General features: G+C 38.9%; 1 pseudogene; it reads left to right on the plus strand.

Moving 5' to 3' along the window:
• Positions 1-1,560: 1,560 nt before the first annotated feature.
• LOC127689678 (protein LLP homolog) lies at positions 1,561-4,209 on the plus strand (annotated as a pseudogene).
• Positions 4,210-12,097: the final 7,888 nt, after the last annotated feature.

The following is a 12,097-nucleotide window of genomic DNA, read 5'->3' on the forward strand; positions in this document are numbered from 1 at the left end:
TTAGTTGATTCTGTGTGCTGTATTATCCTAATGCCCTTGACTCCTCTGGCTCTTATAATTCTTCCTCCCCAACTTGCATAGGATTCCTTGAGCTCCAAGTTGAGAGACCTAATGGAGTACTCCAATTTGGGCTCTCTCTCTACCTACTGTATGACTCTGAGTCTTTACATTGGCTCTCATCAGCTTCTAGGAATAGTGTCTCTGATGATTATTGAACTAGGGTCCAATCTATGAGTATAGCAGAATACCACTAGGAATCATTTCATTGACTTATTTTTCCTACCCTAGGTCCTTGGCTACCCAGACGCCAGTTGTGGGCTTTGAGTTAAACCAGTCATGATTTGGCCACTCCCAAAAGTTCTTCTCCATTGCCCCAGCACATCTTTCAGGCCAGATACATTGTAGGTTGCCAGGAGCCATTCTCACAGAGATCTCAAAAACCCCCTCCTCTCAGCCATTTCCAGCTTGCTTTCTCTAGGCTGCCTTTAATAGGAAATGTACTAGTTTAAAGATAAGCCGAGTAAGCTAGATGGTCAGTACATACAGAGCTCACCCAAGTGGGCTCCAATAAATGAAGCTCACCTGTGGTTAGGTTACCATAGCAACTCCTTTCACCTCCTCATGATAGAAATATGATGCCAAGTTCCTACTGCAACTGCCAAATCTTTGCTGAGATCCTGAGAGACAATTCTGAGAAACTGTTCCTGAGATATGATGCTAGCCCCCTGAGATTGTTCCCCGAATACAATGACTTCCCCCTTCACCCCTTCCTAAACCTGCTTGCTTGCCTTTATAAGGCCTTGTGTGAAAATTAAAGTTTGACAGCTTGATCGGGATTCAGACTTGCTGTCTGCCTCTTTGTGTTTCTTGCCCCCCACCTCGCCCCTTCCTAGGGAGCTCCAGGATCACTGTTGACTGTCCTGCGGGTCGGGGCAGTAGGTCTAAGGACTATAACTGGGTCATGTTCCAATCCTACCACTGTAAGTAGCCTGGTTATGGAATATGGCTGGTCCAGGCTCTAAGTCCTCCATTGATAAGAATGGGCTTAGGGTCACCTTTGTAGATTCCAGGGAATTTCATTTTCACTAGATGTCTACATCAGCTCCAAATGTCATCCATTTCCAGTTGTCTCTCTCATACTTTCCCGCCAGTCCTCCTTGAGATCTTGATCACTCCTGTTCCCATCCTTACCTGCCATAGTTTCCCCTCAAACGTATCCTAATTCCCCCTTGTCAGTGACATACCTTTGTCCCTGGAAGAGCCCTCTTTGCTAATTAGCCTCTCTGGGTTGGTGGACTGCAGCATGATTATCAGTTACTTAAGAGCTAATATCCATTTATAATTGAGTGTATACTGTGCTATTTTTTCTGGGTCTGTGTTACCTCATTCAGGGTGTTTTTCTCTAATTCCATCTCTTTTTCTGCAGATTTCATGATGTCATTTTTAAAAATAGGTGTGTAATATTCCATAGTATAAAAGTACCACATTTATGGAGGGAAGTGTCTGTTCTTCTTGTTGGTGTATTACTCATGGTGAGCAGTGGTGTTTCTCAAGTAAAGCATGGGTAAAAGGTGGCAGAGTAAGTGGAAATGAAGATGCTTGCTGAGAAAAGAAAGAAAAATGTGCCAAGGGAGATCAACAGACTTAAAAGTATTCTTAGAGTTGATGGTGATGCTTTAATGAAAGTCGTTGAAGAAATTTAAACTGTGGTGGTACCCAAATATTGCCAGGAGAAAGTGCAGTGTGACATGGATGATGAAAAGGATGACATGAAAATGGGAACTGAAATTAAGAGGAACAGAAAGACTCTGGACCTGCATGGACAGTACCCAGTGTGGATGAACCAGGGGCTAAGAAAAAGACTGAAGGCCAAGAGAGAATAGAAACAGGAGAAATGCAGAACAAAGGTCGCGAAGGGCCTGGCCTATAGACCCTTAAAGTCTGGAAACGTTGCCAGACATGGTGGTGCACCCCTTTAATCCATGAACTCGAGGCAGAGGCAGGTGGACCTCTGAGTTCAAGGACTACCTGGTCTACAGAGCAACTTCAAGACATTCCGGGCTCTTTTATACAGACAAACCCTGTCTGAAAAAAAAAAAACAAACAAACAAAAAAAAAAAAAACAGAAGCTATTTGTTTGCTGTTTGGACTTAGTTATGTAAGTCACAACCAAAATAACTCATTTGTGTTAGAAATGTGAATAAAATATCTATGGTAATGGAAGAATATTATGCTGAGGTTGTGATTGGATACAGCAGCCTAAACACTGAGTATTGTGAGCATTAGTGTGGTTATACTTATTTGATCCTACAAATGGTCATTATACTCAGTGCCTAAACATGCTCATATCAACAAAGTTTGGGAAGAAAGCTATTATGTTGTCACATTCAAAAACAGGGTATCAAGGGCCAGGGGAAGACTCAACTTCTGTTTCTTGCTGGATAGCTCAAAACCAGCTCCCTCCCAAGAGGGGATATGCCTGCTTGTGTCCTTCACTGGCACCCACATTAATATATACAAGTTTCTTCTAATAACTAAATAACACAAAAATAACTAATACCTAAAATATTCTTTAAAAGGACATCAGTAATCATACAAGTGGTACTTATTTGAAGTGTTTATTTTTCAATAATTCATAATAAATGATAATTTGCATGGAAATAAAAGTACGACATTTAATTTATTCATTCTTCATTTGAGGGAAATTTAATGTTGTTTCCAGTTTTGAGCTATTATGAATAAAGCCACTTTGAATGTACGTGAGCAAGTGTTTTTATGATGGTATAGTGTACCCTTTGGGTAAATGCCCATTAATGGTATAGCTGGGTCTTGAGAGATCAGTTCCCAGTTTTCTGAGGAACTATATTGATTTCCATAATGTTTGTACAAGTTATTACAACTTCCAGAGATAGTGGTTTGTTCCCCTAATCACCAGCATGAGCTGTCACTCATGTTGTTGATCTTAACCACTGACAGGTATAGGATGGAATCTCAAAGGTGTTTTGATTTGCATTTCACTGATGACTGAAGATTTTGAACATTAAAGTGTTTCTCAGACATTTATAATTCCTCCATTGAGAATTCTCTGGTTACATGTGTATTCTATTTTATAATTGGACTATTTAGTTGGTTGATGACTAGATTCTTAAGTTTTTCATATATTTTAGATATTAGCCCTCTACTGAATGTTGAGTTGGTGAAAATCTTTTTCTATTCTAAAGGCTGCCATTTTATCCTATTGATGCTGTACTTTTCTATACACATGCTTTTCAATTTCATGAAGGCCCATTAGTTAATCATTGTTTGTAGTGCCTGTTCTACTGGTTTTATGTTTAAGAAGTTGTTTCCTGTGCCAATGAGTTCAAGCCTTTCCCCCACTTTCTCTTCTATCAGGTACACTGTATTTTGTTTTATATTGAGGTCTTCAATCCACTTTGTCTTGAGTTTTACATAGCGAAATAGATATGCATCAATTCGCATTCCTCTATAGCTTCAGATCGAAATAGATCAGCACTATTTGTTGAAGGTGTTTTCTTTTCACCATTGTGAATTTCTGCCTTTTATATCAATAATCAGGATTCAATGTGTGTGTGGATTTCTTACTGTGTCTTTGATTTGATTCCACTGATCAATTTGTTTTTAATGTCAACACCATGAGTGTTTTTTCCCATTCATTAATTAATTGATAATTAACTTTACGTCCCAACTGCATCTTCCCCTCCCTCTTATCCTCCCAGTCTCTCCTCACTTCCCCTTCTACTATCCCTCATCCCCTTCTTCTCAGAAAAGAAGACTCCCATGGATATTAACCCTCATTGGCATATCACATTGCAGTAAGACTAGACACATCTTCTTCTACTGAGGCTAGACAAGGCAGCCCAATTAGGAGGCGGGTATCTCAGGACAGGCAACAAAGTCACTGACATCCCCTGCTCAGGCATGGTCCCTATGAACACCAAGCTGCATATCTGTTACATATGTGCAGAGGACCTAAGTCCAGCCCATCAATGTTGTCTGTTCAGTGGTTCTGGTCAGTTGATTCTGTGGGTTTTCTTGTAGTGTCCTTGACTTCTTGGCTCCCTCAATCCTTCCTCCCTGCCTTACACAGAATTCAAGGTCTACCTAATGTTTCACTGTGGGTCTCTTCATCTGTTTCCAGATGACAGTTATGCTAGGCACCTATCTGCAAGTATGGCCAAATATGATTAATAGTGTCAGTGGGCTTTCGCTCATGTCATGAGTCTCAAGTATGTTCAGTATTTCTTTGGCCTCTCCATCAATTTCTGCTTCATCTTTACTCTTGAACATCTTGTAGGAAGGACAAATTGTGGGTTGAAGGTTGTTTGGCTGTTTTGGTGTTCTCAGCCTCCACTGTAAGTCTTTTCTGGTAGAAGAAGTTGGCGTTTCCAGGCTCCATATCTTCCATTGCTAGGAGTCTTAGGTACAGATACCTTCAAAGATTCCTGGAGTTTCCACTGTCCTAGGTTTCTACCTCTTCCCAGAGATGCTTCTACCTCCCCACAACTACTTCCAGTCCCCTCTCCCAGTTCTGTTTTCCTCTATCATCCTCATAATTGATCTCTCCTGTTCTCTTTCCTAAACATTCCCCAACCCAATCCCTCCTTCCAAGCACCTCTATGTCTATTTTAAGTCCCCTTCTCAGTGAGATTCAAGCATCACTCCTTGGGACCTGGCAGGAGCCAGCAGGTCAGTCAGTGTGGGAGTCACCACTGGGGGAGTGAGGATGATTTTAGGAAAGGCAGAAAGAAGTTTCCAGAAACAGAGGCCTGGGAAGGCTGTTGGTGAATACCATGCCAGCAGCAAGTGTATTTCCTCAGTGTCTTTTAAAGGCAAGCAACACCAAGCATGACCATTTCCAGGAAGATAAACAGTGACCATAAATCATTATGTGGGAGATTTATGGTACACAGTATCTATGTTTAACTAAGGCTGTTTCCATCAGACTAGGACAGTCTCTCCATGACATATGCCTAAGCAGAGGAACTTGTAGAGCATAACACATCTTAATCAAAAACAAAGACAGGTGTCGGCAGATAAATTCTGTAACAATATAGGCGATTATAACTTCAACTTTATATCAATTAGAAAGACTTCTACCAATGTAATGTCTGGCTATGTAATGTTTTGCTTGAAAGTACATTTGCTAACCTATCCCTATTTGTCTATTTCTAGAATTTCTATGATATTACTGTATCCCCCTTTTCCTTTTCCACCCACTTCTCCTTTACCTAGGAAAGAAGGATAGAGAAGAGGAAAGGAAAGGTAGAAATCCAAAAGTTTATGCTCTTTAGCTCCCTCTCTGTCCACAGGTACATTTGTAAAGTATCCCTAAAAAGATAACATATCTATAATTTATAAAATAATCAGAACCATCCACCTCACATAAGGAACTGGGACAATGATTGTCTTCAGTCTGCTTCCAGCTGAATTGGGGTGAAGAATTCCCATCCGGATGCCCAAAGGGAAATAAGAAATGTTGAGAACTAGCTGGCATTATTTGCCTTCCAGTCACTATGTGGTGAGTAAGTTCGTGCCTCCAGGTCAGAGGACATCTTGACCATGACATTCTGGAAGGCTGGAGAGGCAAATAAAGTTCGAGAAACAAATCTTTAAGAGATCAGTGTTGTTATAATTGAAGTAGAGTCAAGCACGAAGCTGGAAAGAAAGGTCCCGGAATCTCAGCATCCTGGAGTGTGAATCTTTTCAGGGCTGTCTCTCTCTTCTTTCCTCCCTGTAGTATACAAAACTTAAAAACAACAAGTAAACAGGTAAAGACATTCACAAAGAGCATGCAGGGGGCACAGACTGGCCAATGAAGATCATTAAAGATGACTGACTGCATTTCCTCAGGTTAGCTTAATTACCTAGTCAATCTACAACATAACTGTGTATACATGTCCTTGTAAAGGATGATATGTAATACCCAATAAATGTTAATGGCTGTGTATAGACATTTTAGCTCTGTATAGACATTGAGTTCTGTTCAGATAGGAACATAGAGCTTAGAATTCTATACCCTCTGGTGTATTGAAGCTACCTTCCAGAGTAACAGAATCCCAGAACAAAACTAGGTTAACTGTTGGTTCTATACAGTTAAAACTTATTCCAATCCTTAGCTCACTATTACATAGAAAACCCTAGACATACTGTGTGAAATAGAATAATTACTCTAAACAATCCATTCAGAAAGGCATTAAAAAAGTAAGATTTAAAACAACAATTTACATTAAAGAATATATCGAATAAAAAATGCTTATAAAAAAAGAGAAAATGACAAAAAATAGCTACCTAAAGGGAAAGAATGGAGATTTGGAAAAATCTCATGGACAAAAATGGGTTTAGATGCAACCTGGTATACACCATCCCAAACTAACTACAAGGGATCATAGCTGGATCCATCGAGTCTACACAAATGAACTCACCGTATATTTTTAAGTTAGGAAACTACTATTTTTAAAGACAAAATACAAATTCTTCCCAAGAGGTGGCTTAGATTATAGTGATGCATTCAAATATAAGTATACTCAATATTTACACAATTGTTTTCTAAAATGTGTCTTAAGAGACTTGGAAATACATACTGTGTCTGCGTTTTCTTGCTTCCTCCTGAAATTTAAAGGAGAAAAAAGGGTATGCAGTGTAGGTCACACTAGCTTCCGTTTGCATGGGTCTTTGAAAAAATCTATCAACATGTTTTAAATGCTAATCAACATAAGTAAGTATCTTCAAGTGAAACATTATGTGTCAGTACATTCTGTGATGGTTTCACAGAAGATTGGGATTACTTAGTTGGGTCATTTCACACTTGTCCTATGTCAAAGGCCACATTAACTACCACTCTCTGTCTGTCCTCTGCCCAGTGTTCTCTAAGTCACACTACAACACACTTCATCATCTTTAGAACAAAACTGTGAAATTAAACTTTTCTGCAATATGGTCTCAATTATTTATAGTACTACTCATGTGTTAAGCCTTACCACTCAGCATCCCCACCTGGACATATGACCCTTCCTCCAAACTGAGTTTTGTGGAACATACTGCATGTAAGTGAAGGGACCCTGACATGTTTGTCATCTTCTAAATGGAATGTATCAATTTTTCCAAAAGAGGAACCATTTTCTTCAGAATAAAAGGTCCCATCACCTTTTATAGGCTGTGATATTTGACATTGGGTACTTTGATGCTCTTCTACTTGGTGCTTGGAATTGTACTACCTGGTCAAGACCCAGCTAGTACAATTCCACTGCTTCCCCTGCTTAGGCTAAGTCTCTTAAGACCAAAGATAACTCTGCTCAACATTGTTGTTAAAATGGGATTTTGACTGAAAAATAAAATCGCCAAAGTAACATTTCTATCTTAAAGAAAAACCTTCTTACCGATTCCATAGTCTCTGAGATATTTTTATTGACATCTGGTTTAGGGATGTTGTCAGAATTCTCCAGTATATCTAAGAAACAGAAAGTGACAGTCAGAACAGAGTACTGCTTACACCGTCCTTGTTTGGTGTGGGTAAAAATGTGTTGACTTAGAAATGCATGTGGCTAGACCTAATGAGCAAGTTGCTTAGGTTGCTGCTAGCCTATCTTTTTTGAAGGCAAACTAAAGAAAGATCTGGAGAGATATGAGTAACAGAAATACTACATTTCAAGACAGGGGGAACCTAAAGTATCATAATAATCCATCTTGATTGTGTATTACTAAATTAAGATTTCACATGTATTTTGTTTAGTGGGCTACTTTTGTGTTTCAGAGAACAACTTGTAAGAACTGTTTCTCCCCTTTTCTCATATATGTTCTGGAGATTTCAATTTCAGGTCATTGGACTTGGTGGAGTGATCCATTTCTTTGGAAAAGACAACTCCCCTTCCTAAGTGTGACCTGGGCAACTCTGCCCATCCATTCAGACCATGTAGATCCAGAGACAGGAGGAATCTACAGTCTTGGGATGTCTTGTTTACTCTCATCTAGGACCCTTAGCCCATCTCACTTCTCCGTTTCAGACCCAAGTAGTAGCCAGATCCATTTGCTTTCTGGACTAGTCTGAAATGGGACTGTTGACTCATGTCTCTGTATCTGCAAATTCCTCAAGACCCAGGTAGAAGTTGTAACTGATATTTCTTTTGGTAAATCTGGTTCCATTTGTCCCTGCTGCCTACCCCCAGACCCAGGCCAGGGATAGCAGTCATATATGCATTCTGACTTACTGAATCTAACCCAGAACCGCCACCCAAGTGTATAGAAATAGAAAAACTAAAATTATCCCTATTGTAAGGTGATGATTTGTTTAAGTATAGATCTCCAAAACCCTAACAGCTATAAGCAATACTTTCAGAAAAGTGGTAGAATACAAATTCAACTTTAAAAATCAGAAATCTTTTTATAAACCAATAAAAAGCAAGCTGAAAAGGAGATCAAGGACACATTCGCATTCATGGTAGCCTCCAAAATTAAATATTTAGATGGAAATTTAAAAAGGGAAGTGAGAGATCTCTACAGCAAATTTTTATCTCTGAGGCAGACAGTAGAAAATGGAAACTCCATTATGCTCTTGGATAAATAAAATTAACAACAATCATACTACCAAAGAAATTCCAATAGTCAATGCAATGAAAATCAAAATCCATCTGACATTCTTCACAGAAATATAAAAGTCTTAAAATTAATGTGGAAGTACAATAGATCCAGAGTAGCCAAAGCAATACTGTGCAAGGGACAATGTGGGAGGATTAACATCCCAGACATTCTGCTGCATTGCAGTTTTAGTAATAAAGATAGCAGAGTAATGGCACAAAATACATGTGCATATCAATAAAGCAGAAAACTCATGCATATAATTAAAGCTTTTCATATTTGGCCATTATTACAAATAATCACCAGACAGCATCTTTAACTAATAATGAGGGTAAAGCTGGGAAAATGGGAAAGCACATGTTCAGTAATGAAATTAGAGTTTTGTCTGTCACCTGCCCCATATTAACTCTAAATGGATCAAAGGCCTAAAAGTGAAACCTTAAAAGCTGAAACAGCCAGACAAACACAAAGGCAGCACCCAAAGTCTTTCTGAATAGGACTTCATTTACTCAGTAATTAAGGTTGAAATGAACAGATATGTCATAAAATAACAAAAGGAGCTGGTGGTGGTGGCGCACGCCTGTAATCCCAGCATTCTGGGAGGCAGAGGCAGGAGGATTTCTGAGTTCGAGGCCAGCCTGGTCTACAGAGTGAGTTCCAGGACAGCCAGGTCTATACAGAGAAACCCTGTATAAAAAAAACCAAATCCAAAAAACAAACAAAGCAAGAACAACAACAACAACAACAAAAGGGGCTGTATAACAACAACAAAAAATCAACTCTGAAAATGAAAATAGAAGGGAAAGAATCTTTGTCAGTTGCATCTCTGATATAGCATTCATATCCAGAATATACAAAGAACTATAAAAAGAAAGTGCTAAGTATAAAAATGACCTCATCAAAAGACATGACAAGGGTAAGGCCATGAAGTCTCAACCATACAGTTCTTCAAAGAGGACCAGCATTAATACAACCTCCATTGATTTGCCACTGTAGAACAAGAGCTACAGGTCATCAATGATTGTGTAGGCTTATTTCAGGGTCTTCCATTGGTTTATACATGTCTAACTTCTTGAATTCTTTACATACTTTGGATAGTAGCCCACTGTCAGAGAGTTAGTGAAATTTTTTTCCCATTCTGTATGCTACTGTCTTGTCCTACTGACAGTGAGTGTCCTTTGCCTTCCAGAAGCTTTTCAGGTTCATGAGGTCCCATTTATTAATTGTTGATCTTAGTGTATGAGCTGTTGGTGTTCTGTTGCCCATGCCAATGCATTCAAGACTAGTCTGCTCTTTCTCTTCTATTAGATTTAGTCTATATTATTTTATGTTGAGGTCTTTTGTCCACATGAATTTGAGTTTTGTGCAGGGAGATAAATATAGACCTATTTGCATTCTTCTACATGCAGATATCCAAGTAGATCATACCATTTGTTGAAGATGTTCTCCTTTTCCAGTGTATGGTTTTGGCTTCTTTATCAAAAATTAAGTGTTTGTAGGTGTTACAGGTTTATTGCAGGGTCTTCCATATGATTCCATTGACCAACCTGTCTGTTTCTATACCAATACCATGAAGTTTCTATTATTCCTGCTCTGTAGTACAGCTTGAAATCAGGGATGGTGATACCTTCAGAAGTTCTTTTATTGTACAGGATGGCTTTAGCTATCCTAGGGTTTTGTTGCTCCTTATGAATGTGAGAATTGTACTTTAAAGATCTGTAAACAGTTGTGTTGGAATTTTGATGGGACTTGCATTGAATCTGTAGATTGCTACTATTAGGTTTGATGTGACCTTTCAATGATAGCCTGACCCTGGGGGTTATAGGGAATTCCAGTGACATGCATGATTCTCCATGCCTGTTAAAATGAAGCAAAGGCTTTTGACATGTAAGCCAAAGTATTGTCAGTTTTAATTTTCATGGTTTTCTCCACTGTTAAGAAACTTTGAATCAGATGTTGAATCACATCTTTTACCACCTCGATGCTTCTTGCTGAGGCAAAGATCATATGAGAGTAAGTATCTACAGTTACATGAACATAGGCTGCTTTTCCAAACTCTGGAACATGTGTAACATCCATCCGCCATAATGTTAAGGCTTTGAGGCCTCAGGTATTCACTACCATCTTGAGGGATTGTAAATTTGAGGACAATTGCCACAATTCTTTACTATTTGCCTAGCCTGTTCTCTTGTGATATGAAACATCTTCTTTAATATGAGAGCATTTTGATGATATAGTTCATGGCTCTCTTTTGCTTCTACTATATTCATGACCATACCTCTAGTAAGGGTGTCAGCCATGTAATTTCCTTTGCTAAGAGGATATGGTAAGTTAGAATGTCCTCTAATATGTCCCACATAAAACTTTTCTGTCCGGTCCCTAATCAGGCCCTGCAATTGTTCGAGCAACCCGAGGATATGGGAGTGTCCTAATAAAAAAACAGTCTCTAGATCTGGGAATAAGTTCACTACATATTTACAGTCTGTATAAAGGTGCAATTTGTAACATTTTGTAAAGCAAGTAAAACTGCTCTAATTTACGCTTGCTGTGCAGAAGTCTGGGTTCCTTTCTCTATCAGAAGTGGATGTCCGGGTATGTATACCACAGACTGTCCATTACAGGAACAATCTGTAAAAGTGCATAGGGCAGACTCCAAAGACTGCAGAGAGCATTTATTAGGAAATATTACCTCAGTTTCTTTGAAAAACTCTATCAAAGAATGTCTGGGATAATGATATTTAATTTGACCACTGTACCCTTGCAAAGATGTTCTCCAATTCTCATCCTCCATAAGCAATGTTTCAAACTGTTTTTTATTGTAAGGAACAATGATATTATGCATTTCCTTCTGAAATAATTCTCTAGACCTCATCCTTCCTTTAGTGATCAAGAGTGAGCACATAGCAAGGGGGTGGTGGCACACACCCGAAATCCCAGAACTCTGGGAGGCAGAGGCAGGCAGATTTTTGAGTTCGAGGCCAGCCTGGTCTACAGAGTGAGTTCCAGGACAGCCAGGGCTATACAGAGAAACCCTGTCTCTAAAAAAACCACATCCCACACCCCCCCCAAAAGAGTGGTCATATAAAAGGATAGGAGGCCAGCACCTTTGGTTGCGTATGAGGTAAATGAATCCATTCCAAAATTCCTGCTTACCATAGACATCCAGTGGGAGTATAGGGTGTTCTAAACATAATTAAATCCCATTCCTTATTATATAAAATTTATCTCACTCTTGCTTTATTTAATTGTTCTTCTACCAGAGCTAGTGATTTAGTAGATTCTAGTGTCATAACACAAAGGGATTTTGGATCAGCTTCCCCTTGTAGTAGCTGAAACAGAGGACTTAATTCTCGTGTTGTGAATTTTAAATACGGTTTTATCCAATTAATAGTCTCCAATAATTTTTGAAAATCATTTAGTGTTTGTAATTTATCCATTCTTATAGACACCTTTTGTGGACTGATAAAATCATTACATATTAATTGTCCTAAACAATTCAAAGGTC

This window comes from Apodemus sylvaticus, chromosome 7 (assembly GCF_947179515.1).
Source record: "Apodemus sylvaticus chromosome 7, mApoSyl1.1, whole genome shotgun sequence".
Lineage (NCBI taxonomy): Eukaryota > Metazoa > Chordata > Mammalia > Rodentia > Muridae > Apodemus > Apodemus sylvaticus.